Source organism: Triturus cristatus, chromosome 1_1, assembly GCF_964204655.1.
Source record: "Triturus cristatus chromosome 1_1, aTriCri1.1, whole genome shotgun sequence".
Classification (NCBI taxonomy): Eukaryota; Metazoa; Chordata; class Amphibia; order Caudata; family Salamandridae; genus Triturus; species Triturus cristatus.
Genome location: NC_140579.1, coordinates 115028143 through 115052425, shown reverse-complemented (window position 1 = coordinate 115052425; position 24283 = coordinate 115028143).

Genomic DNA, 24283 nt, shown 5'->3' with positions numbered 1-24283 from the left:
ACTCCACTTACTTCACATTAAGGGTGGGCGCCAAATTCCGTTCCGCTCGCGGAATTTGCGATATTTTGACATTTTCGCGTTCCGCGGAGAGAGCGAAAATGCAAAAATTTCCGCTTAAAATTCCGTTTAAATTTGGACATTTGATATAAAATATCAAATGACCAAATCAATTTACCTCAAAAATTACTGGGAAACTTTAATAAAAATATTAGGAAACACGAATACTAACAACAGTAGAATACTCATTTTCATCAAAGCCACTCGGTCCATATATGTATTTGAAGCATTCTGCCATTGGCCCAATAACTTATGGATCTCGTCTAAGGTAGATTTAAAGTTTAACTCAAACAGATCCCCTATATTAGCGGTAACAAATATTCCTAAGTACCTTATAGGCACAACAGGAGAATAATGCAATTGCATCGTGAGTGGTAATACATCTACCGTAAAGCTAAAAAGAAGAGATTCTGGTTTTGAATGATTTATCTTATACCCTCCCAATTTAGAGAATTATCCTATTTTTTTATTGTGTTCGAAACATGAATTTTGTCCGCATTCAGATACCATATAGTTTTCGAACAACTTTAATTTCGAAGCCTCAGATAATGGAGCTTTAATATTAGGATCCTGACGTATGGCACTGGTAAGTGGTTCAATAAACAGCGCAAAAAGAATTGGTGAGAGGGCGCAACCCTGGCGCGTCCCACACCTTATAGAGATACTTCCTGCTGCTCTGCATTTATAATTATACTTGCCTTTGTTCCTGTGGATAGATTTCTTACAATCGAAATAAATGCAGCTGGCAAAGCAAATCTTTCCAAAATTGTGAACCAGACTTTCAACTAGACATGATCGGATGCTTTCTCCCTGTCCAGCATTTTCACGGCCGCTAATATTTTGTTTAGAGAAACAATCTTTTGCCTGAATTAAATGATGTGTATTATCTGCCATCTGTCTACCCAAAATAAATCCATTTTGGTCCCTATGAATAATTGTGGGTACAACCAGAGCTAAACGATTTGCCAAGATTTTTTAAAATAACTTGTAGTCATGATTTAGGAGGCTGATTGGGCGAAATGAGTTCACATCTATCAATCAATCAGGTGTTTGTTAAGCACTACCACTCACCTGTAAGGGTCTCAAGGCGTTGGGGGGGGGGTGAAGGTTCCAGTCCATCAAGGAGGGGGTCTGTCGAAGAGCCAGGTCTTGAGGCTTCTCCTGAAGATGGGGAGTAATGTTGTCTGTCTGAGGTGGAGCGGAAGGGTGTTCCAGGCTCTGGCCACGAGGAAGGTGAGGGAGCAGCCTCCTGATCTGGTCTTTCTGGTGTGTGAGACCACAGTGTAGGAGAGGTGGGCTGATTGTAGGGTCCTTTTGGGTGCGTGGAATTTGAATCGGCTGTTCAGGTATGCTAGTCCGGTGTCGTGGAGGGCCTTGTGTGCGTGGGTGAGAATCTTTGAGGTGATTCTAGCCTCGATGGGGAGCCAGTGGAGTGTGCGCAGGTGCTGGGAGATATGGTAGTGTCTTGGCAGGTCGAGGACCAGTCTTGCGGCGGTGTTCTGGATGTTTTATAGCTTGCGGTGGGGTTTTTGTTTATTCCCGTGTAGAGTGCGTTGTCGTAATTGAGTCTGCTGGTGACGACGGATTGAGTGATGGTCTTTCTGTGCTCGAGGGGAATCAATTTGAAGGTCTTACGTAGGAGGAGGAGAGTGTGGAAGCAGGAGGATGCGACGGCGTTGATCTGGCAGTCCATTTTGAGCTCGGAGTCCAGGATGATTCCAAGGTTGTGTGCGTGGTCCGTGGGGGTGGGTGGTCTTCCGAGGGCGGGTGGCCACCAGGTGTCGTTCCAGGCATTGGGGTTTGGGCCCATGATGAATACTTCTATTTTGTTGGTGTTGAGTTGTAGGCAGCTGCTTTTCATCCATTTGGCGACAGCTTCCATGCCTTCTTGGAAGTTGTGTTTGGCTGTGTTGGGTTCGTTGGATAGGGAAAGGATGAGTTGGGTGTCATTTGCATATGACACAATGTTGAGTCCGTAGGTTCTGACAATGGGGGTGAGCGGAGCCATGTAGACGTTGAAGAGCGTGGGGCTGAGGGAGGACCCATGGGGGACTCCGCAGGTGGTTGGTGTAGGGTCCGAGAGGAAAGGAGGGAGTCTGACCCACTGGGTTCTGCTGGAGAGGAAGGAGTGGATCCAGTCAAGGGCCTTGTCCCGGATCCCTGCATTGTGAAGTCTGCGTGTTAGGGTGCGGTGGGAGACTGTGTCGAAGGCCGCTGAGAGGTCAAGGAGGATGAGGGCTACTGTTTCTCCTTTGTCCAGTAGGGAGCAGATGTTGTCTGTTGCGGCGAGGAGGGTGGTTTCTATGCTGTGGTTTTTACTGAAACCGGATTGGGAGACATCTTGCTCCGAGTTACCCTTTTTAATAAAGCTAACAATAACCGCTTCAGTAAAGGAGGTTGGGATCGCTGCTCTATTGATGACACTGTTAAATGATCTGACTAAAAATGTGTTAAGCTGGGGAGCAAATAGTTTATAGACTTCGACAGAGATCCCGCCCCTACCACAGGCTTTCGCATTCTGAGAATGGTTCACTGCCTTCGCAACCTCTTCTGGGGTAATTCGATTAAGAAGTACTCCCTGCTCCTGTGCTAAAAGCTGTATATTGAGCTCTTCTAACCAATTACTCCCTGCTTGTGGGGTAGTATCACACAAATCCGAGTGTGAGAAGTTGGCCTGGTATATTGCTGTCCACTAGTTATAGTGTTCAAGAGACAATTTACTTGTAACAGTTTACAAAGTGTCTAGGGAAAGGAAAGTTTAGCACACACCGGAGTAAGGTTTAAATCGTATATTTAAGGTTATATCAAATATTCAAGGCTGTGACAATATACATATTTGATTGCACACAAAAGAATCAAGTGACTGTGGTGATAAGTGATACGGACAAAACACTATGTACAAGACAAAGAATGAAGGTGCAGTAAGCAGGGAAAGTAAATTAGTTGTTTGACTTTACAATTTTAGCACCTATGTCCCAGGGTCCATTTACGGGTTGCCCTATAATCATGGGCACTGTGCTGACATATGAGATGCGTCAACGTTTCGACCCAAAGTGTAGCGCAATTTGTGATCAGCGTCTAGGTGGGTCTTCCTCGGGACAAGGGGGGGTTGTGGGTGCAGCCTGTAGGATCAATTAGAAAACAAGGCGCAGATTGCTATGAAGTCTCTGTGATGGGCATATGATTCATGTTGTGGTTCGTGAGCATCGGCCACAGTTAGCCTGGATTAATTTCTTTAAGGACTTCAGCCTTCCACCGGTCGGTTGGAATCTGTGGCCAGTCAATCGATTTACGGGATCTGGCCGTACGCGTCCTTCCGTGTCTCGCTCAAAGACCCACCTAGACTCTGATCACAAATTGTGCTACACTTTGGGTCGAAACGTTGACGCATCTCATATGTCAGCACAGTGCCCATGATTATAGTGCAACCCTTAAATGGACCCTGGGACATATGTGCTAAAATTGGAAAGGCAGACAACTAATTTACTTTCCCTGCTTACTGCACCTTCATTCTTTGTCTTGTATATAGTGTTTTGTCCGTATCACTTATCACCACATGTCACTACAGCCACTTGAATCTTTTGTGTGCAATCAAATATGTATATTGTCACAGCCTTGAATATTTGATATAACCTTAAATATATGATTTAAACCTTACCCAGGTGTGTGCTATACTTTCCTTTCCCTAAACACTTTGGAAACTGTTACAAGTAAGTTGTCTCTTTGTAAAGAAATTGAAATACCCGATAGAACCGTTTGTTTTGTTTAAATCTAATACCCAGGCTCTGAGGGACACTGGATCACCCCATTATTATTGCTACGCTAACAGTAATTATAGTGGGCACCCTGTACCAGTCCAAACAACCCCTTATTGGTTATAGGTTAAAGACAACCTTTAGTGAAAGCTAATCTAGTGGTAGCTATGGAGAGCAGCCTTCAGGCTAAGTCTTGAAGGAATGTAAAGCAGCTTGTTTTACCAGTCTATAATCTCTTGAGTGCCTAAATGAAAGATAACCACACCAGGTATATATATAAAATATATGTATTTATTTCTAAACACACCCTCCTAGACTCTTTATGAGGCTAGAGGTCAAAACACATAAGTTATACTTCAAATATTACAGTAAAATAGCACAAATACACATCAGGCCCAAGGGGCGAGCCAAATCATATACTAAAATAGTGGTATAAGAACCACGACTTAACTAGACACAAGGCCTAGAGCCTGTAGAATCGCTGGGACCCCAAGGAACCACCCAAGGTAGTGACACAGGAGACCCACGGGAGCCGTGTGCAGTGTGAGAACACAGCTGCGAGCTGCCGTTAGCTTCTATGGGGAAAGTCGCAGTTAGTTTTTTAGAGATTAGGGACACTTAGAACTGAGCCAGGACAAAATACTTTGGGACTTAGGAAGTTCTAGTGTCAACACCCATGGGAGCACCAGAGTACTCGTGTTACCTCACCCAGGGAAGCCGGTGCATAGGTGTCAAATTGTGTCGGGTCGTGTCGTCAATTTCAATGGGAGCTGGCGAAGAAGTGCTGCTGCAAAGGAAGATGCGAAGTGTCGGAAGAGATCCAAGCCAGGATTTAAGATGAGAAGAACCTCAAAGCAGAGGGGACAGAGTCTGGGTTACTAGCCAGTGACCAGGAAGGCGATAGGCAGATGCCCACCGATGTCGGGTGGTTTCAGGTGAAGAAGGTGAAGCTTGACTCTTCAGCCATGAGGACCAGGAGGCGTTGAGGACAACCAGGAGCTGGATTCGAGCTGTCCCACAAAGGATGTCGAGTGCTGCAGTGTCGGTGCCCGGATTGGACACAACAAGCCTTGGCAACAGCAACCCATGCAGAAACGAGAAAGATGCTTCGGTGCAGACCAGCAAGGTCTGTGGGACTCACCACTTGGTAGGGAGTCGGGGCACATCAGGAACAACCAGGGAAGTCCAAGGAAATTCAAAGTTACCCTCTCAGGGACCCACCAGTTGACAGAGCAGGGATCGCGAAGGGACCTCAAGATGAAACATAAAATGGCGGCCCATGGGTCACTCAGGGTGACTAGGCCAACAATCTTCAGTGAATTCTGTGCTCGAAGTAGGGGCTACAAGTCAGCCCAAGCACGACTTCAGGACATGTCGAGAAGTCAATGCACTTGCAAAAGTGCACGATGACCAGGAGTTCCGGTTCCACGCTACTCACGAGGGCTGCGGGTCTCAGCTTTGCTGGGGACTTGGGTCGGCCTCTGATATGTCTGGAAATTCTCTTCTTGGGCTGCAAATACTTCGGAGTCCAGCGAGAGCTTTGGAAATGCAGACTGGCAAATTGCTTTGTTGGTGCCTGCCAAGCAGGGGAGTCACTCCTTGACCCCAAGGGAGATTTCTTCAGTCCTCTAGTCTTGAGTAGAGTGTCGAAGTTCCAGGATTCAGCTTCAGAGTTTCGTCCAGGGATATCTAAAGTTCTGGTTACAGAGGTTCCTTACTTATACCTAAGGAAGGGGTTGGACTAGCTCTGGGGACCCACCTATGGGAGGGTTTGGAAAGAGGGGTGGCTACACCCATTTCCTTTGTCCAGTTTCACACCAGAGCAGGGGCTGGAAGTCCCTGAACTGGTTTGAGCTGGACAATGCACAGGGACACCAAATGTGCCCCCAGTGCAGGACTTCAAAGCACTCAGAGAGTGCTCCCACCCAGCCCCAATACACATATGCCTGTCTGGGAGATGGTTACACCTCCCTGTGACAGGAAACCTATTGTCCAGGCCTCCCCTGACGGAGTTTCGGTCAGCAGCAGGAGGCCAGACCCGTGTCTGTAGCATCCATTTTGTGATGCCAGGGCTCTATTAAGTTTCTACCGGGTATACCAGTGGGTTCAGGTCTCTCCCTCTAGAAGGGTGGAATTCTACCCCCGCCGCCAGAACTGTCGGGGCGGTAGGATTCCAAAGTGTTTGAGACCAAACACGACATGTTTCCGTGCAGCCATCCCAGAGTTAGAATTTACAGCGAGGTTATAATGCACTTAAGAGTATACGGTCAGGCTGCACTACGAACAGCATCAGAGAAGGGTCTCCTCTCACATAAGAACCAAGCACTCTGCCTTCAGGATTGATAAGTCCTGCCATAGGAGTAACTTATAGGTTTATATGTGTGTATATATGTAGTGATGTAGGTAACCTATATCACAGTAAGGGGTGCATGCACCACCTTACCCAGGCTTCAGTAGGAGACCTGTGGTGTCATTTTGGTTGGCTTTCCAGGGGTGGCATAATACATGCTTCAGCCCCTGATAGGCCTCTGGGGTACCTATGCCCTGGGTACATAGTGTACCACATACTAGGGACTCTCAAGGGTACCTCAGGATCCAATCTGTGGTGTACCTAAAGTACATGCAATCAATTTAGAGAGGAAGCAGCTAGGCTTTGGCCCTGGATAGCAGGGTCCCAGCCAGACTAAAGTCGAAAAACAGTGAAACACCAGCAAAAAGTGGGGGCAAACATATGAAGCAGATCCTACTGTCCTACACCGAGTATATATTTTCATAGTGATGAATGAAGACGCCTGCTATCTCTTGTGATTGAGTTATGATTCTATCCCGATTGGGATCTTGTATCCTTTTTACACAATTAATATTTAAACTCCACTTGACCTACCAGGTCAAGTATTTCTCAATGTTTTCCTTTTCTTCGTTCCTTTGTTGTAAAATTGTATTATGATTCAAAATCTCTCTACACCAAAATTGGTCCGTAAGCTGATCTCTTGCCTGGGCCTTTGTAAGCTTAGTTTGCCCTGAAGGAACAGCTAAAAAATCTGCTGTGGCCTGACTACAGCTTGTTTGTAATTGCTAAATCCTTTCCCTTTCCACCCCTCTCATAAATGTTGTAACTTCACCCCTAAAAAAATGCTTTTAATGCCCCGATACTGAAAACTCCATAGCTGTATCCACATTCTGCTCAAGGAACTGACTCAATGCTTGTCGCATTTGATTCACCCTTATCTCATTTGCTGGGAGAGATTTATCCAAAAACCCATCTTCGTTTTTTCCAATCCCGGATCCACCCATTCCTGCTTCACATCCTGTGGGTGAACTTCTCGAGTGGCTGCCAAACCCCTGTTGCCAACTGCCTCCTAATTGAACTTCCTGCCTAGCCCACATGCTTCTCTGGGGCCCTAACTAAGAGTAACATCAGCCGTGTGCGGCCTAGTGCCTGAGGGGAGGACGCAGTGTCTCTATTCAAGGTGGGTGTAGGACAGTCGTGGTGAGTTGCAGGGTGGAGGGAGGCTTGGGACCATGGGGTCTGCAGCGTGATACCAATTGACCTGCTGGGTATCACTGGCACTGCATTAGGGTGCTGGATACGTATGTGTGCAAGTGTGTTCCATACAGACCTGCCTGATATCCGTTGCACCGCGTAGTGTTGCAGAGTAAGTGTGTGTGGGAGCAACAGTAAGTGAACCGCCTGTGATTCACAACACTGGCTGGTGGTTTGCCATGTACGTTGATTTCTTGTTAGGAAAGAATAACAGTTCACATTGGTTTTACTCGCGTGGCCTCACCATTCAGTGCTGCTAAAAAGTGGTATAATTCGGTATAAGTACATATTGTTGACATCGTTGTGGCCCGGGTTGCACTGTCTAACTGTGTATTATTGACTTATCGTAATTGATGGGGTGGGTCTGGGGTGGACGACAGATTTCAGCACATATAGGTGCCGGGGGAATATAGGATCCACTCCGTCCCAAGTGTGCATATTGCTGATGTCATTTGAACACGGCTGAGCCTAGTACTGCTAGAAATAATTCCAAATGTGATTTATGCCCATAGAAGTACATAATGTTCATGTTATGTTGACTGTTATGTGTTTGTTGAATGCAAACCTTATTTACCTACACTACGTGTGAAGTCACTTTTGTGAAGTTCAAGTTATTTATCATGATTGAGTGTTGTGGCAATGCTTTACACATTGCCTCTGTAATAAGCGTGTCTGCTCAGTGCCAAGCTACCCAAGGGTGAGCACAGGTTATACAGTGAGTGTAATCACCCACCCCTGACTGGAGTGGGAGGGTCCTCAGCCAACCAGAAAGTGCTGATTCCCAGAGGGTAGTTTTAGATCTACAGCATGAGGGTGCAGGCTGGGTGGAGGGGTAAGAGGGAACAGTTAGAGGCATACTGAGTCACATTCAAGAGCTGTTGAACTTCAAGGGGATAACACACGTGGCCAAGCTTATACCTCACCATATTATCTCAGGACTGACCTTTAAGATACTGTCCTGGGTGGCGTGGCTTGCACGCTTGGGCAGGATGGCGGCAGTGCGCTGAGCTTCGTTACCACACGGAGCTCGAAAAGGAACGGTATCTTTCTTGAATTGAATTTAATGAGGTTGTTTCCATAGTTGCCTCTACATTTTGCTTACTGTTCTCCTACAAGACTGCGGATGCCTCGACTAATCTCTATGGTGTAGTTTGCCACTCTGATATAACCATATCAACTGTGGCCTGATTGTATCTTTTTTTTCACACAAAGAGATTGTCATTTAATATCTTCACTGAAACTTGTGCCATCAATCATTTGTTTTATGCGCAGGACTTTCACCATTAAAAAACCCAGTAAACAACAAGTGCAATTTATTTAAATGGCTAATTATTCTCCTTCTCTTGTGAAAACCTCATCATCTGGCACTAAACAGAAAAGAGCCAACAATGACCCTCCATCGCCGGTCCAGTCATCCTCAACTCCGGTCTTGGACTCAATCCTAGATGAACTACGAGTTCTGAAACCATTTATGAATGCTCCTAATGAAAAGTTACGGCTAATAGAGAACTGGTGGATCAACATGGAGGATAAACTGTATGTCATGGAACAACGTATAGGTGACTTACAGAATGTAGCCATTAATGTACCCTTGCTGGAACAGGAAATTCACAAACTTAAGCTTCACACCAAAGATCTTGAAAATTGCTAAAGATGGAACAATCTTCGTCTATATGGCTTGCCTGAAAATATTGAGGGTCCAGATCTTCTTACCTTTTTAAAGAATTATTTGTCTGCCCTTCTTGACCTCCAATCTTCAATACCTCTTAACCCCTTCGATGCTCATGACGGAATGGTTCCGTCATGAGCATCAGTGCCCCTGTGCTCATGACGGAACCATTCCGTCATGAGGCCAGGGGCACAAAATCCCTCTGCTGCAGACAGCAAAGGGATTTCAATTTAATCCCTTTGACCTTGGGAGCTGGGGAAGAGCTTCCCCAGCTCCTGAGGCCCCCTTCCTGGATTCTGAGCCATGAAGATCAGCGCGCACGTCGCGCTGTCTTCATTGCACAGAAACCGAAACTGAAAGGAGCCTTTAGGCTCATTTCAGTTTCACTTTCTACGTGCTCAGGGGGCTATCTCAGCCACCCGGGCACGTAGAAAGACGGGAGAGGTATCATTGGAAAGGGGAGAATCTCCCCTTTCCAATGGTACCCCTCCCCAGTGGATCCCTGCTTGGGGATCACCCCAGGAGGGCGATCCCCAAGCAGGGATCCACCCACTAGACACCAGGGAGGGGGGAGCGGCCCCTTGGGCAAGGGCCTTCGCTACCCCATACAAAAATAGGCTATATGCAGTCTTTCTGCCCCCAATCTGCCCCCCAGGGGGGCAGAAAGCCCACTAAACACCAGGGATTTTTTTGGGTGCGTTTTTTTTAGGGTGGGGGCTGCCCAAAATGGGCACGCCCCCACCCCCGCCATCATTATAGCCCCCAAGCTGCCCCCCTGGGGGGCAGAAAGCCTACTTGACGCCAGGGATTTCTTTTTGGGCAATTTCTTTTAGGGTGGGTCTGCCCAAAACGGGCACGCCAATGCCCCCACCGCCCGCCACCATTACAGTCTTTCTGCCCCCATCTGCCCCTCGGGGGGGGGGCAAAAAGCCCACTAGACACCAGGGATGTTTTGGGGCAAATCTGAATTAGGGTGGGGGCTGCCTAAAATGGGCATGCCAATGCCCTCACCATTACAGCCTTTCTGCCCTCCCTGGGGGGCAGGTTGGGGCATTAGCCCCCAATCTGCCCCCGGGGGGGCATAAAGCCCAGTAGACGCCAGGGATTTTTTGGGGCACATTTTAATTAGGGTGTGGGCATTGGCATGCCCGTTTTGGGCAGCCCCCACCCTAATTAAAATTTGCCCAAAAAACTCCCTGGCATCTTGTGGACTTTTAGCCCCCCCCTGGGGGGAAGATGGGGGCATTATTCCCCAATTTCCCCCACTGAGGGGGCAAAAAGTCCACTAGATGCCAGGGTTTTTTTTTAGGGCAAATTTGAATTAGGGTGGGGCTGCCCAAAACGGGCATGCCCATGCCCCCAACCCCTCCCCCGTAAACATTACAGCCTTTCTGCCCTCCCTGGGGAGCAGATTGGGGCATTAGCCCTCAATCTGCCCCCGGGGGGGCATAAAGCCCAGTAGACGGCAGAGATTTTTTGGGCAAATTTTAATTAGGGTATGGGCATTGGCATGCCCGTTTTGGGCAGCCCCCACCCAAATTAAAATTTGCCCAAAAACTCCCTGGCATCTTGTGGACTTTTACCCCCCCCAGGGGCAGATGGGGGCATTAGCCCCCAATTTCCCCCACTGGGGGGGCAAAAAGCCCAGTAGAGGCCAGGGATTGTTTGGGCAAATTTTAATTAGGGTGGGGGCATTGGCATGCCCGTTTTGGGCAGCCCCCACCCTAATTAAAATTTACCAAAAAAACTCCTTGGCACCTAGTGGACTTTCAGCCCCCCCAGGGGGCAGATGGGGGCATTAGCCCAAATATGCACCCCTGGGGGGGCAAAAAACCCACTAGTCGCCAGGGATTTTTTGGGGCAAATTGAATTAGGGTGCGGGCTGCCCAAAACAGGCATGCCCATGTCCCCACACCCTCCCCTGCAAACATTACAGCCTTCCTGCCCCCTCTGGGGGGCACATGGGGCATTAGCCCCAAATCTGCCCCAGGGTGGGGCAAAAAGCCCAATAGACGCCAGGGATATTTTGGGCAAATTTTAATTAGGGTAGGGGCATTGGCATGCCCCTTTTGGGCAGCCCCCAACCTAATTAAAATTTTCCCAAAAAAATCCCTGGTGTCTTGTGGACTTTTAGTCCCCCCTGTGGGGCAGATGGGGGCATTTGCCTCAATACGTTTTGGGCCCTTGCCTGTCGCGGGTACTTGGGCCTCCCACATGAGTGAGGCACCGTTTTTATTGGGAGACCCAGGGGAACACTGGGTGGTAGGAAATGTGTGTCAGCCCAGTGATGCCACAACTTTCCCACACACAAATGTGTTAAAAAAGTGATTTGTTCAGCTAAAATTGAGGTTTGCAGGGGATTCTGGGTAAGGGAACTTTGGGGGATCCACGCAAGCCATACCTCCCTTAAAGCCCCCGGGTGTCTAGTTTTCAGAAATGTGTGGGTTTGGTAGGTTTCCCTAGATGGCCGCCGAGCACGGGGCCAAAAACCCAGGTGACCCCCCTTGCAAAACAAGGTAGTTTTGTGATAGGCAATTTTGATGTTGCCTCACTACGTTCTGTGCCCTTGTCTGTCATGGGTAGTTGGGCCTCCCACATGTTTGAGGGACTGTTTTTATCGGGAGACCCGGGGGAGCGCTGGGTGGTAGGAAATTTGTGTCAGCCCAGTGATGCCACGACTTTCCCACACAAAAACGTGTGAAAAAAGTAATTTTTTCAGCTAAAATTGAGATTTGCAGGGGATTCTGGGTAAGGAAACGTTGGGGAATCCATGCAAGCCATACCTCCCTGGAATCCCCCGGGTGTCTAGTTTTCAGAAATGTGTGGATTTGTTAGGTTTCCCTAGATGGCCACCGAGCACAGGGCCAAAAACCCGGGTGACCCCCCTTGCAAAACCAGGTTGTTTGGTAATAGGCAATTTTGATGTCGCCCCAATACGTTTTGGGCCCTTGCCTGTCGTGGGTACTTGGGCCTCCCACACGAGTGAGGCACCGTTTTTATCGGGAGACCCGGGAGAACACTGGGTGGTAGGAAATTTGTGCCCGCCCGGTGATGCCACAACTTTCCCACACAAAAATGTGTAAATAAAGTGATTTTTCAGCTAAAATTGAGGTTTGCAGGGGATTCTGGGTAAGGAAACATTGGGGGATCCACGCAAGCCATACCTCCCTTAAAGCCCCCGGGTGTCTAGTTTTCAGACATGTGTGGGTTTTGTAGGTTTCCCTAGCTGGCCGCCATGCACGGGCCAAAAACCCAGGTGACCCCCCCTTGCAAAACCAAATTGTTTGGTAATAAGCAATTTTGATGTCGCCTCAATACATTTTGGGCCCTTGCCTGTCGCGGGTACTTGGGCCTTCCACACGAGTGAGGCACCATTTTTATTGGGAGACCCGGTGGAACGCTGGGTGGTAGGAAATTTGTGTCAGCCCGGTGATGCCACAACTTTCCCACACAAATATGTGTGAAAAAAGTGATTTTTTCAGCTAAAATTGAGGTTTGCAGAGAGTTTTGGGTAAGGAAACATTGGGGGATCCATGCAAGCCATACCTCGCTGAAAGCCCCCGGTTGTCTAGTTTTCAGAAATGTGTGGGTTTGGTAGGTTTCCCTAGGTACCAGCAGGTCTAGGGTTAGAAAACTACAGTTAGGCACTTTGCCAAAAAAGGGTAATTTTTCACTGCGAAATTGAGGTGTGTCCACGTTGCGTTTTGCGCCGTTTCCTGTCACGGGCACTAGGCCGACACACACAAGTGAGGTACCATTTTTCTCGGAAGACTTTGGGGAACGCGGGGTGGGTGGAAATTTATGGATCCACGCCGATTCCAGAACTTTCCACCACAGAAATGTGGGCAAAATGTGTTTTTTTGACAATGTTTTAGGTTTGCAAGGGATTCTGGGTAACAGAACCTGGGGGAGGCAGTCAAGTCACCCCATCCCGGATTCCCCTGGGTGTGTAGTTTTCAAAAATAGATAAGTTTGCTAGGTTTCCCTAGGTGCCAGCAGAGCTATGGTTCAAAAACTACAGCTAGGCACTTTGCCAAAAAAGGGTCATTTTACACTGCGAAATTGAGGTGTGTCCACGTCGCGTTTTGCGCCGTTTCCTGTCGCGGGCATTAGGCCGACCCACACAAGTGAGGTACTATTTTTCTCGGAAGACTTTGGGGAATGCAGGGTGTGTGGAAATTTGGGGATCCACGCAGATTCCAGAACTTTCAGCCACAGAAATGTGGGGAAAATGTGCTTTTTTTGACAATTTTTTAGGTTTGCAAGGGATTCTGGGTAACAGAACCTGGTGGGAGGCAGTCAAGTCACCCCATCCTGGATACCGCTGGGTGTCTAGTTTTTAAAAATGTATAGGTGTGCTAAGTTTCTCTAGGTGCCGGCAGAGCTATGGTTCAAAAACTACACCAAGGCACTTTGCCAGAAAAGGGTCATTATTCACTGCAAAATTGAGGTGTGTCCACGTTGCCTTTTCGCCGTTTCCTGTCGCGTGCACTAGGCCGACCCACACAAGTGAGGTACCATTTTTCTTGGAAGTCTTTGGGGAATGCGGGGTGGGGTGGAAATTTGTGAATCCACGCAGATTCCAGAACTTTCCACCACAGAAATGTGGGTAAAATGTGGTCTTTTTGACACTGTTTTAGGTTTGCAAGGGATTCTGGGTAACAGTGCTGGAGCAGAGTTTTCTATTGAAAATTTATTGAGATTTAAACTCCAGTATTATGTTTATATGTCATAATTAAAATTACTGATAATTAATTATTAATTACTAATTTTGTTAAAGTTCTTGATTAATCAACATTACTAATGAGAGAAATTACACGTGGGAATGCATTTATGTTGCTTTATTAATACGTGAACTAAGTTGGTGAGCAAATTAATAAAATAGGTGTAGCAGAAGTGCTATTTGTTTTGTGTTTGCGCTTTTAAAAAAACGTGCTTTAATGCTTCTTAGTGTCGCAGAAGGCTAGATAATTGCATACACATAAGGGTATTAGTGGGTATTAACACTGTATTATCATTACAAAGTATTAACGTTGTTTTGTATTTCTTTTAATTAAGATGGTCCGTTTTGGCCTAATCCAAGATGGCCGCTATTTACAGCCTGCACTCGAGTGATTGAAATTTGACAAGAGGCCTCGCTGAACATGGTTGGAAGTCACCTGACCACGGCCTCTGACTGAATAAAAAGTTTCCGTGAGGACAGCAGCTCCAGGCTCGCTGCCAATTGCCCTTGGAAAAGAATAAAGCCACAATAAACTCTGATAAACTTGCGGTGGCTCCCCTATGGTTCCGAGGAAGAGCATTCATGGATGTTTCATTTTTCAGTTTGAGTTTCCTTCTTCCGTGTTTTTATTTTTATGATTTTTCTGAGCGGAGGTTTTCTAAATGTTGCAAATCAACATCCTTTCCTGATCGCTCTGCTCAGCGGCTCAACGGACGTTTAGAGTTTGTTTGTTACTTTTATTTTGTTAGTTTCACTATAAATGTTGTTAGACTAGAGAGGGTTTTAGGCCACTTCTTCCTGAACCTATGCTCGAGAGGATCGACGCTGATTGAGAGGACGGCGACTCGAGAGACTTTACTGAGAGACCTGTCCTGACCCATTTAGCTAGAATAGGTAACTATAAGAATAATGATTTTGCTAATGATTGACTTTCATTTGAACTAATTTAGATAAACAATCCTTTTGTTTGAATTCCAGTGTCGGGTGGTTATTTCTTCGTCATTTATTGAGTTTCAAATGTATATCCTGTGTTTTAAATCATTACTCAAGACATATCTTTAAGGTCGCATTGACCTAGCATTAGATGCAGATTGACTTAGGATTTCTCTTGTATATTCAGTGTGGATAGAGTAATAGTTATGAATGTTAGTGTGATGGGCCCTAGCGTATGATGAGTATATGTGCGTGTGACTGTGGATTTACTCTGTCCGTGGAAGTAGGGAGAAATTATATGCGCCGATCTGCAGCAACAGAACCTGGCGGGAGGCAGCCAAGTCACCCCATCCGGGATTCCCCTAGGTGTCTACTTTTCAAAAATGTATAGGTTTGCTAGGTTTCCCTAGGTGCCGGCAGAGCAATGGTTCAAAAACTACAGCTAGGCATTTTGCCAAAAAAGGGTCATTTTTCACTGCGAAATTGAGGTGTGTCCACGTTGCCTTTTGCGCCGTTTCCTGTCGCGGACACTAGGCCGACCCACACAAGTGGGGTACCATTTTTCTAGGAAGACATTGGGGAATGTGGGGTGGGTGGAAATTTGTGGATCCACGCAGATTCCAGAACTTTACACCACAGAAATGTGGGGAAAATGTGTTTTTTTTTTTACAATTCTTTAGGTTTGCAAGGGATTCTGGGTAACAGAACCTGGTGGAAGGCAGTCAAGACACCCCATCCTAGATTCCCCTGGGTGTCTAGTTTTAAAAAATGTATAGATTTGCTAGGCTTCCATAGGTGCCGACAGAGCTATGGTTCAAAAACTATAGCTAGGCACTTTGCCTAAAAAGTGTCATTTTTCACTGCGAAACTGAGGTGTGTCTACGTTGCGTTTTGCTCCGTTTCCTGTCGCGGGCACTAGGCCAACCCACACAAGTGAGGTACCATTTTTCTCACAAGACTTTGGGGAATGCGGGGTGGGTGTAAATTTGTGGATCCACGCAGATTCCAGAACTTTCCACCACAGAAATGTGGGGAAAATGTGTTTTTTTTGGCATAATATTTTAGGTTTTCAAGGGATTCTGGGTAACAGAGCCTGGTGGGAGGCAGTCAAGTCACCTATTCCTGGATTCCCCTTGGTGTCTAGTTTTCAAAAATGTACAGTTTTGCTAGGTTTCCCTAGGTGCCGGCAGAGTTATGGTTGCAAAACTACAGCTAGGCACTTTGCCAAAAAAGGGTCATTTTTCACTGCGAAATTGAGGTGTGTCCACATTGCGTTTTGAGACGTTTCCTGTCGTGGGCACTAGGCCGACCCACACAAGTGAGGTACCATTTTTCTCGAAATACTTTGGGGAACGCGGGGTGGGTGGAAGTGTTAGACCCGGCCCTCGTAACATAGTCAGACCTGACCCTGCACCTCACACCAGCCCCGAGCCCCTCGCCTGGCCGATCCTTCCCACCAGAACACACACACCCGACCCGGACTTCCCCCGTCCGTAGGCCTTCCCCCCTTCGGCCACCCTGGGCCCGCGTGCCCACTTCATGCACCAAGATGGCCGCCCGGCCCCAGCGCGACCCTAGCCTACAGGCGCCACTCCGGCTGGAGGACATCGCGCTCCCCTTGGGATGAGAAAGGGAGGAGCAGTTTCCATCACACCTCTGCGCTTCCCTGGGAAGGTGGGTTTCGATCGACCCGACGGCCTCCCCGAGGGCTGGCTCCACGCCTGCTGGGTGTCTGGGGCTCCTCCTGACCCGGCCCTGAAAGGATCAAAGGACAATGGCAGGAAACACCCAACAAGCGACCCCCAGGTGACAAGACCCCTGCCTGCACAGACTCCGGACATCAAAGGGGAGTCGCCCTATAACAAGGGGTGCCCTGGGACTGTCCGGGAGATCCGCCTTGGAAACACCTGAGCCCTGCTGAGTGACTCGCGGCTCCCTGAAGATCGTAAGACCTCCGAACCTGTGCTTGAGCCCTGCTGAGTGACTCGCGGCTCCCTGAAGATCATAAGACCTCCGAACCTGTGCCTGAGCCCTGCTGAGTGACTCGCGGCTCCCTGAAGATCGTAAGACCTCCGAACTTGTGCTTGAGCCCTGCTGAGTGACTCTCGGCTCCCTGAAGATCGTAAGACCTCCGAACTTGTACTCGAGCCTGCTGAGTATCTCGCAGCGCCCCCAGACTCCCTTGGTCCCGCCGGACCCCACGACGACAAGCGCATCCCCCAGCTCGAGGATTGTGAGCTGTGCGCCGGATACGCTCCTGCATTTGATCCATTCCCCCAAAGACTGTCCCGCTACCTCCTAACCCCCCTCCAAGACTTTGTGAGCCCGCGCTCTACTTGTATATATATTGCCTTGCTGATCATAAAGATCTTACCACTCCGACCTGATAAAGATTTGTTCTTAAGAACTCTCGGTGTGGTGTCTCTTTGTCGTGTGGTGCCGAGTGTACGATCCTAGATACGAGATTCCTCCCCTGAGGAGTCTCCCGCCAGTGCCCGGCTACGAAACCTCGAGGGTTGGTCTCAGGACAGGCAGGGCCCCCCTCCGAGCCCCTCTGAGGTCGCCTTCTAACAGGAAGTTTGTGGATCCACGCAGATTCCAGAACTTTCCACCACAGAAATGTGGGGAAAATGTATTTTTTTTGACAATTGTTTAGGTTTTCCAGGGATTCTGGGTAACAGAACCTGGGGTAGGCAGTCAAGTCACCCCATCCTGGATTCCCCTGGGTGTCTAGTTTTCAAAAATGTATAGGTTTGCTAGTTTTCCCTAGGTGTCAGCAGAGCTAGGGTTCAAAAACTACAGCTAGGCACTTTGCCAAAAAAGGGTCATTTTTAACTGCGAAATTGAGGTGCGTCCACGTTGCCTTTTGCGCCGTTTCCTGTCGCGGGCACTAGGCCGACCCACACAAGTGAGATACCATTTTTCTTGGTAGACTTTGGGGAACGCGGGGTGGGTGAAAATTTGTGGATCCACGCAGATTCCAGAACTTTCCACCACAGAAATGTGGGTAAAATGTGTTTTGTTTGACAATTATTTAGGTTTACAAGGGATTCTGTGTAACAGAACCTGGTGGGAGGCAGTCAAGTCACCCCATCCTGGATTCCCCTGGGTGTCTAGTTTTCAAAAATGTATAGTTTTGCTAGGTTTCCCTTGGTGCCGGCAGAGCTAGGGTTCAAAAACTACATCTAGGCACTTTGCAAAAAAAGGGTAATTTTTCATTGTGAAAATGTGGTGTGCTCACGTTGGGTTTTGAGCCATTTCCTGCCGTGGGAACTATGCCTACCCTCACAAGTGAGGTACCATTTTTATCGGGAGACTTAGGGTAATTCAGATTTGTAAAGCAACTGTTATTACCTATTGACTTTCGATGCATTTCTGCCTTCCAAATGAAAGACATTGTGTAAAAAAGATGTCATTTTGAAAAATGACCGATAATTCTCAAGCTGGTATGAGTATTCCCAATTTCGAAAATGTGCAAATATCTACTGTTTCTAAACTCTATAATTTGTTCCCATTTCAGAAATACATAGGTGTCTTTCATACCGATTTTTCCATGTATACATTTTCCCACAATAATTGCTATATACCCGGTACATAATAAAATGCCATTGCAAATTGCTGCTCAGTTTTTTACTCTGGGTTCGTCGGGTTCTTGGTGAACCTACAAGTCCTATATATCCCCACAACCAGAAAGGTCCAGCGGATGTAACGGCATATTGCTTTCAAAGAACTGTCATAATTAGAACAAGTTACAGGTGAGAACGTTGACACAAAAGGCTGTTTTTTTCAATTAATTTTCAATTTGTCCTATATTTAACTGTTAGTTTCTATCAAGAAACCTTGAAGGATCTACACAAATGACCCCTTGCTGAATTCAGACTGTTATCTACTTTTTTAAAATGGATAGCTTTCTAGGATCCATTATTGCTTTCATACCCACTTCTACCATTAACTGGAAGGAGGTTGAAAGCACAAAAAATAGCACAAATAGGCTATGTCCCAGAAAAATTCCAAAACTGTGTAAAAAATGTTGGTTTTATGACAAAGGTCTGTCATTCCCTAAAAGCTGAAAAAATTGTGATTTCAGCCCCATAAACCCTTTTTATACCATTTGCAGGGAAAAACCCAGACACTTTCATTTGCAGCCCTTTTTTCCCATTTTTCCCCCAAAAAACTAAATTTAGCTGTATTTTGGCTAATTTCTTGGACCTCTCCAGGGGAATCCACAAACCCTGGGTACCTTTATAATCCTCATGATGTAGGATGCAAATTTGGCGTGGATATCTTATGAGGTCAAAACGTTACAGGGGCCTAAGCGCGCACTACCCCAAATAGCCAAAAAAATGCCTAGCACGGGGGGGGTGGGGGGGGGGAGGAAGGCCTAGCAGCGAAGGGGTTAATTTCCAGCTGGCATATTGTCCGGGTCGACTCCAACCTCACTCTAGCAGACCACGTGGTATCATAATGCTCATTCTGGAATTTACTGACTTAATGCACGTATTAAAAGCTGTCAGAGAAAAACGTCGTCTGACATGGTCTGATGATAACATCTACATATCTCAGGATCTCTCCAATTCAACCAATTCCAGGTGCAAAGAATTCTTAGCTCGTCTTCATCCTCATTTGAGATCATTGAACATCCGCTATGGTATACTACATCCTTGTCTCTGTAGAATTACACATGAAGGCGTCTCCCGCTCTTTTGAAGACCCATCTAAACTAAAACAGTTCTTGCAATCCCTCACTAGAGCACCCACGGACACCAACACTTTAAATCTTTCATTGTTAACTGTTATTGCATTTTGTTTCCTCACTTCTTGTAATGGTTTTGACATTTTTTCTTAAGTGTATGAGGCCTATTTATCCTTTTGTCCATTTATCTTACCACTTCCTTATTTTTATCTATACTTTTTCTCTCTTGTTCGTTCTTCCTCTCTCTGTTGTCGCTCTTGCTTCCATGTGCAAACATGCCCGGCTCATGTTTCTTCCTCATCTTACTTCAGATCTGGCTTTTTGTACTCGATCTGTCTTTATCTCTCTGTATTGTTTTTACTTTCTTTCCAATCACTTTATCTCCTTACTCTCTCTTTTACTTTCCTTTCTCTTTTCTCTATTATGTTCCTTATCTTTTATTCACAAGAATGCTTATTTGTTTTACCTCCTTATGTGCTTGTTAATTCCATTATGTTATCCACCTTTTGTTGACTGGTTCTCTTTTGTCCCCATTGTATTCCCACAGTTCCTCAATATTGTACCTATATTCCTGTCTCCTCAATGTCAACATGTTTAATGATGTATCGTGGAACGTTTGTGGTCTGGGTAATCCTGTCAAGCGTCAGTAGGTACTCTTCCATTTATCCAAACTTAATTGTCAGATTGCTTTTTTGCAAAAAAAGCACTGTAATGATGTCTAATCTCTCAAAATCAAACGCCAATGGGTAGGCCAGGTTGTTTTTTCTCCTGCTGTTAATCGTAAGGGTGGTGTTGCCATCCTCTGTCAAAAATCTTTAAAATTGCAAATTATATCTACTGAAAATGATACGAGTGGACGATGGGTAATTCTTAATGCTACAGTTCACAATAAGCAGATCACCTTCTTTAATAATTATGGACCAGTTAAATTTGATCCGGACTTTTGGAATACCATTAAATTAAAAATATCCTCCATTACTAACCCCAATATTATTGTCGCTGGTGATTTTATTAATTGGATAGACCCCTTTTCCGACACAAAATCTGATTGTAAATTCAAACCTGATAAAACGCATAAAGCATTCCAAGCTACAATTGCCTCTTGTCCACTCTATAATGCTTGGAAAACCAGTAATCCTGATACTCAAGAATTTACATACTTTTCAAATGTTCATCACACTATGTCACTCATTGATTATATTTTTATTTCAAAACCCTTACTCCCCACTTTCCAAACTTCTGAAATTAGCTCCATTATTATTTCTGACAATGCCCCTGCTTCAGTCTCCCTTGACTTATCTCGTGCTGTGCCTAAACACAGTAGATGGAAATTCAATAATTCCCTGCTATCAGACCAAACATATATCTCAGATGCTACGTCTTTTATAAAAGATTTTTTTCTTATTAACAAACCAAGTGATACTTCTGTTCATATTAATTGGGATGCCTTTAAGGCCTCTTATAGAGCCTTCACCATTGCATAAACTGTCAGAAAGAAAAAGCGATTAAACTCCCATTACCTTTCTACTCTATCACACATTTAAACCCTCAAACATGCGTACTACACCTCCAAATCCCCCGATCACCTTGGGGATCTCATCAAAGCTAAATCTGACTTAATTTAGCTACAACTGATGCCTGCAACATTCTACTCAAAATAAAATCAAAATATCATGGGGGTCAAAATAAAGCGGGTAAAATGCTGGCCAATTATCTGAAAATCAAGTTGGAGAGGAAAACCATTGGACCTGTACCAATACTCTACTACACTCTGACTCAGATATTGTTAATGCTTTTCAGTCATACTATCATTCAGTATATTTGGCAGACACTCACCCTACTGAAAATAATACCCAAATGTTCTTTGATAATCTCCCACCTCCTCATTCTATATTGGATGCTCTTGGAAAAAGATATAACCCCTTCAGGAGATTTTAGACACAATGAAATCCCTTAAAAGAGCTAAAACCCCTGGCCCTGAAGGTTTTTCTATCCAACTCATCTCTTCCTTTTCATCTATATATGCTCCACATTTACACAAATTATTTACTTCTTTCTTAATACATTCTTAAACCTGGAGGCTCCTTTCTTGATGCTCTCATTGTAGTCATCCCCAAACCTGATAAAGATCACTCTCTTTTTCAAAACTACCATCCAATCTCTTTAATCAACTATGATTGTAAAATCTTTGCCAACATTCTTGCATCTAGATTAGAAGATGCTTTACCCTTACTCGTCAAACCTGATCAATCTGGCTTTATTAAGGGTAGGCTTACCTCAGACAATGCTAGAATTGTTGCCAATATCCTCACAATGGCAAAACGATTCCCTGATCCCCTAGCTGCATTTTCCCTTAACGCTGAAAAAGCTTTTGATCGTATAAAATGTAAATTTATATTCAATCAAAATTCTTCACTGGTTTGGTTGCAGCCCGAAATGTATCTCTTTTATCAAACGTTTGTACTTATTTCAATTTACATCGAGATACTAGACAAGGTTGCCCTCTTTCTCCCCTTCTATGTCTTGAACCTTTTCTTGAATGCACTTGTTGCACTTCTTCAATAACTGGGTTCCAATATAAATCTCATGAAATTAAATTATCTGCCTATGCAGACAATATTTTGATTTACATTTCAAAACCCTTAACTTCCTTGCCTTTTTTTTAACAGGAAATTGACTTATATTCTAAAATATCTGGTTATAAACTGAACTTCACCAAAAATGAGATTTTACCCTTAAATTCCTTATGTTACCAATTTATGTTTTCAGATACCAACTTTAAATGGTGCCCCCCTAAAATTAAATAGTTAGGAATTTGGTTTTCCTCTACTATTTCTCAAACTCTCTCTTTCAATTTCACTACTTTAAAGACCATAATTCAAAACTTATTTTCATCCTGGTCCCCCTATACAATTCTTGGTGGGGTAGATTGGATACTATTAAAATGACGATTGTACCACTTATCCAATTTTTACTTTCCATGCTACCCTTTGGAATCCCCAATTATTATTTTAATCAAATCAACTCCATGTGTACTAAATTTGTTTGGTATACCAAACCCATCCGCATTGCTCTATCTAAATTAATTAAATCAAAAGATGAAGGGGGCATACGATTTCCTCATTTAAAAATAATATAATTCTTCTTTTCAATACAGTAAATGTATGCTTTGAACAAACAATATAATGATGAGCCAATACCTAGTTGGATTGCTTTAGAATGGTCTTTATTACATGAATTTTCTTTCTACAACACTTGCCTTATGTCCAATTGTACTTTTATTTCCAAACATCTCATTTTAAAATACTCACAACATTTGATTCATTCACTCTTCACGGATGGCTCTGATTTTGATCAAGCTTTTCTTGCTTCCTCAATTTGGTCAAATAAATGTATTAAGTTTCACCACAAATCTTTCTACTTCAAACACTGGAAGGAGAAGAATATTCTATACGTTCACCAACTTGCGTCTCATAATTCTGTCCTGCCTTTTACTACATTACAAGGTTCTTATGAATTACCCTCCCATTTTCTACCCCAATATTCCCAATTATCACAGGCACTTAAATAATTTCTAATGACTAGAAATTTCCCTCCCAACACTACTCCATTTATTTCCTTGACTCCTCTGTATAATATTTCACATGTTTCTAATCCGAAAGCCTCTCTTATATATAAACTTCTATCTACCCCTATTTGTGAGCGACATAGATAATCAACTGAGTTAGCATGGGAATTGGATCTTTCTATGTCTCTACCAATTCACAAATGGAACAAACTATGGCACAAAGTTTTCACTACCTCTAAGGCTGCCAATATCACCCAATCGTTATTTTTCTTATATAATAATGCAGTTTGGACACCTATATTTATACATAAACTCAACCCTTCCTCTTCTCCTCTTTGCTGGTCATGTCTTTCTGCTGATGGCACATTGACTCATTTGTTATACCACTGCCCTAATATTTTCAAGTTTTGGGATTCCATGTGGACTAAATGTTCAAAGATATTTCATTTTTGTACTTCATTGTCACTTCACAATGTTTTTCCTGGTTCTATATCTGCTGATTTTCATGATTCCCCGTTGAAGTTTAAATTACTTGACCTTTTTATTGCTCTTGGTTTTAAAGTTATTCTTTCTTGCTGGAAAGACAATTCTAAAATATGTATGCTAACATGGTGGAATTTTATTTGCAATGAACATAGAATTTCTACTGTTTCATCTTTAACATGGTCTCAAAAAATTAAATCTGACTTATTATGGTTATCTTTTACTACTTTCTTATCTGCACATTCTTCCTTACAATAATAACTTTCTGATCACTTTTCATCTTAATCTCTTCTCTTTCTTTCCTTCTTTTCTCTTTTTCCGTCTCTACTGTCTTGCCTCTCTTTTCTTATCTTTTATCTCAAAATAATTGATTAACCAATTTATTAATAGGCACCTTAACCTTTTCTAATTTATCTTTTCAAAAATGGTTGTATTTTTATCTGCTTGTATTTATAAGCATGTTATTTATCTTGTGTATATCCTTGGTACTTTATATTCTATTCGATAAAAACTATTTGAAAAAAAAGGTACTGTCCTGGAACTTGAATGGCTTGGGCAGCAAATTCAACAAGGGAGTAAGGTGGAGATACTTGTTCAGACAAGACCTGGACATAATCCTGCTAAAAGAAAACCACCTTGGGGGCAACAACTACATAGTTCTAAACCACTGTAGCCCTAGATTACTGGTACATGTGGGATTTTCAACAAGATCCAGATGGGTGGGGATTCTGGTTCGTAAGTCCATCATTTTGCAAGTCGTCCAAACCTGGGTCGACACGATGGCGTGCCAAGCAACAGTGAGTGGATACTGGAATAGGGAGAAACTGGTGTTCTCGTCCTGGTATTTCCCCACAGCGTT